We start from the raw sequence: 4,356 nt of genomic DNA on the forward strand, positions 1-4,356 counted from the left end.
GATATATACACAGAGAGATACATTTATCTAATCCATATAAGAACACTTCAAAGGCCATTTTATCAATGAAGAAACTGAGACACAGAGTTTAAGTAACTTGCCCAAAGTTGCACAGCAGGTAGATTGGAAAGTCTGGATTAAACTCAGAAAATCTAACACTAGAAATGGTTGTAATTTCCTGACTGTAGGAACTAAGAATGATATCTAAGTGATAGACTTTTGATAGACTTATTTAGATAGCACTTTTTTGTTTGTTTGTTTGTTTGGCAAAGATACTCAAAGACATCATCAAAATGGATTCAGGAGTAGGGACAGCTGGTTATCCAAGCTATTTTTTCTCCTTCTTTATGAGTATATTCAAAAAGAAAGAAGAACGAAGAAAAAAAAAAAAACCCACCTCCTACAGACCTTTCCTCTCTAATTCTTCTCTTTCCTTTACTCTTCCTTTTTGGTCCACGTGGTCTCTTATCTAAAGGTCAATGCAGTGGCTAAGCAAGAGGGGAAAGCCTAAAATAGGCATGGAGAAGGAAAAGATGTTATGGTCATGCTATTCCTACCTCAGACAATAATCTTGATCTTTGACTCATCTGGTCTTGAAAAGTCTATGATATACACATTTTTGTTTTAAATTAGTTGCATTCAATTGAGTTCCAGCTAAGTAGACACCATATTGTTGTGAAATAGCACCAGACTAGAAATCTCTGCTTCCAAAATAATAGCTGGCCAACCATGAGATGCTTGAGCAAGTAACTTTATGCCTCTGAACCAAGTTTTATACAGAATATAGTAAAATACGGTAAACAGGTATAACTTCATTTTATACGCTAGAGATTTTGGGTATTATTTAGCTAAGGGTTTAAAATGATATGAATTTCTAAAAATAAAGTAGCATGGAGATTTCCATTGCAAAGATCTTAGAAATCATCACTCCCATCCTTACCACAAGAAAAAAAGCTGAACAGGCTGGGCGCGGTGGCTCACGCTTGTAATCCCAGCAATTTGGGAGGCCTAGGCAGGTGGGTCACGAGGTCAGGAGATCGAGACCATCCTGGCTAACACGGTGAAACCCCGTCTCTACTAAAAATACAAAAAATTAGCCAGGCGTGGTGCTGCGCGCCTGTAGTCCCAGCTACTCAGAGGCTGAGGCAGGAGAATGGCTTGAACCCAGGAGGCGGAGCTTTCAGTGAGCCGAGATGGTGCCACTGCACTCCAGCCTGGGCGACAAAGCGAGACTCCGTCTCAAAAAAAAAAAAAAAAAAAGAAAAAAAAGAAAAGAAAAGAAAAGAAAAAAAGCTGAACAGGCCGTCGGTGGTGGCTCACGCTTGTAATCCCAGCAGTTTGGGAGGCTGAGGTAGGTGGATCACCTGAGGTCAGGCATTGAAGACCAGCCTGGCCAATGTGGCAAAACCCTGTCTCTATTAAAAATATGAAAATTAGCTGAGTGTGTTGGTGCACACCTGTAGTCCAAGCTACTTGGGAGGCTGAAGCAGGAGAATGACTTGAACCTGGAAGGTAGAGGTTGCAGTGAGCCGAGATTGTGCCATTGCACTCCAGCCTAGGAAACAGAGGAAGAAGAAGGAGAAGGAGAAGGAGAAGGAGAAGGAGAAGGAGAAGGAGGAGGAGGAGGAGGGGGAGGAGGGGGAGGAGGGGGAGGAGGGGGAGGAGGGGGAGGAGGGGGAGGAGGGGGAGGAGGAAGCTGAACAAACTGAAAACGTAGCACTTTTCTTGAATCCATCCAATAATTTCGGTTGCAGGGCAAACCACCACCCAAGATCTGGAGAGACAGGTAACACAAAGAATCATAGCCAATATCGGCTTACCTGGAGCAAAAGCTGCTGAATTCATATACTGCTAGAAAGCTGTATGTGGTAATTTTGAGGAACTATCATAGTCTGAATGTGCAGTAGCATTAGAGTTAGAAATGCACGGGGACCAAAGTCTCAGGAAGCCCCTTTCACTTTTGTGAATTTTACCTCCAGGAATCCTCCCAAGTGCTCAAGGTGAAGGGCCAAGAAATAGCCCCTGTGACTTGTGGGTGGGTGTGGGATGGAGGGGCTCGTTAAAAGTCAACATATTTAAATACATCCAGACCATTCTCAAACAGACGTCTACTCTCCAAGGAAAAAGAAATTATCAGAGCCTTATGTAACTTAGGCCAAAGGGCATTTACCCAATTCTACCTCTTTAGCTTTTCTGTCTCATCCAACTGGAGAGGGTGGAGGGGACGGGAGGAGAAGAGACCAAGAAACACTTGTGAAGATAATAGCCCAGGGGATACAGGCCCGTACACAAAAAATATGATTTAATCATAAGATCATAGAATGCTTCCCCTCCCCCTTAGTTTATCAACACATCAGTGGGATTCTAGTATAATAGATTACAGCTGAAAGAACTGCAAGGCACAAGCTTTATTTAAGAAAGAGTTCTTAGGGAAGCTCAAAGAGAACAGAGGAGACAATCACAAGGCCATTTGAGGAAGTTGAAGTCTTTGATATCTACAACTACAGCAAACATTATACATAGCCCAACTCCTAGCCATATTGACATAAAGTCTCACATTAATAAAGGCTTATTTCCTCAGTTCTTATTCTCTGATACATTGTACCTGCTCTTAATAACAATTATAAGACATGCTAAAAGTGAAAGAAAGAAAAGGAAGGAAAGAAGGAAGGAAGGAAGGAAGGAAGGAAGGAAGGAAGGAAGGAAGGAAGGAAGGAAGGGAGGGAGGGAGGGAGGGAGGGAATCCAAAAACTAACATAAAGCACAATCTGAGGAGACAAGTATCAGAATAAAACTCAGATATGATACAGCCACTGGAATTACCAGAGAGGGAATTTTTTAATATAGACTTAGGGAGTACAGGTGTAGATGTGTTACATGGATATATTGCATAGTGGATAAGTTTTGAGTTTTTAGTGTAACCATCACCTAAATAGTGTACATTTTACCTATTAGGTATTTTCTCATCCCTCACCACCCTCCTGTCTTTCTAGGTCTCCATAGAATGCCACTCAATCATAAAAAAAAATAAAATCGTGTCTTTTATAGCAACATGGATGGAACTGAAGGTCGTAATCTAAAGTGAAATAACCCAAAACAGAAAGTCATATATCGCATGTTCTCCTTTATAAGTGGGAGCTAAATAATGTGTACAAATAGACACAGAGAGTGGAATAGGAGGGAATTTAAAATACCTATGATTAATATGTTAATTAATACCTATGATTAATAAGCCTTTAATGCAAAATGTATATACAAACCAAAAACAAACACAATCAAGTAATCAAGTAACACAAGTAGAGAGAGAAAAAATCTAATGAATCAAAAGAAAATGCTAGAAATTCTGTCCCTCATTAATTGGGGGTGGTTCCTGAGATGTTTGCTCATTTTTTTCTTTTTTTTTTTTTGTTTTTTTTTTTTTTGACGTAACAGAAATAAAGAATGCCTTTGATAGGCTCATCAGAAGACTGGACATGGCCAAGAAAAGAAAAAACAAAAACAAAACACCACTGAGCTTGAAGACATGTCAGTAGAAGTTTCCCAAAGCAAAATGTAAAGAGAAAAAGTATGGGAGGTGGTTGTCAGATGCTAGTGTGAGGGACTCCCTTACCTTAGAGAGCTGGAGTGGTCTGGACCTCCAGGTGTGGTGGGCCAGAGACACCTCTCCTGCAACCTCTCATTGTCTCTCTGGTGGGGTTCGGCCCAAGGTGGATTGACACAGACTTCGGTGGATTTTAAACAACCTAAACATTAAGCAATACACCTTCCTCAAATCTTTGGGAATTTCAGAATGACTGACACTTCCAAAGCTGTTCCAACTTTTGAAGAGATGTTGGCTAGTAGATTCACAGAAGGTGACAGGGAGTATCAGCAATACCTGAATCGCCCTCCTGAGTCCCCTCTAATTGTTGAAGAATGGAATAGCAGAGCTGGTTGGAACCAAAGAAACAGAGGCAATCAGTTTCAAGATAACAGACAGTTCAGAAGCAGGGATAGCAGCCAGGAATGGCCAAGTGGCAATTGATCTAATCAGTGGCATGGATGATGCTGGGTTACCATTACCCATAACACAGACAAGAACCTTACTATCTCCACCAATATGGACACTATGGTTACAACCAACAGGCTCCTTATGGTTGCTACTGATAGAAATGTCAGCAGCTTTTAGTAAAACCGTTTACTCTGCTACCATGACAGAAGTTTGGGTGTCTTCTGTTGGTCATAGCCTTACGTCTGATTTTAGAGACTAGATTATTGATTTTTTGGAACTTGAGATTTCTTTTTTAATAGATCTTACTTGTGAGATGCGATTGTTGCTGGAAATACCTAAAATGGTGAATTATACTGCTTGACTTG

The 4,356-nt window shown here is 40.9% G+C and overlaps 1 pseudogene; it reads left to right on the forward strand.

Moving 5' to 3' along the window:
• The first annotated feature begins 3,790 nt into the window (after window positions 1-3,790).
• On the forward strand, window positions 3,791-4,146 carry LOC119619732 (RNA guanine-N7 methyltransferase-activating subunit-like protein; annotated as a pseudogene).
• The last annotated feature ends 210 nt before the right edge of the window (window positions 4,147-4,356 follow it).

The sequence above is a fragment of the Chlorocebus sabaeus genome, chromosome 25, assembly GCF_047675955.1.
Source record: "Chlorocebus sabaeus isolate Y175 chromosome 25, mChlSab1.0.hap1, whole genome shotgun sequence".
NCBI classification, from domain to species: Eukaryota; Metazoa; Chordata; class Mammalia; order Primates; family Cercopithecidae; genus Chlorocebus; species Chlorocebus sabaeus.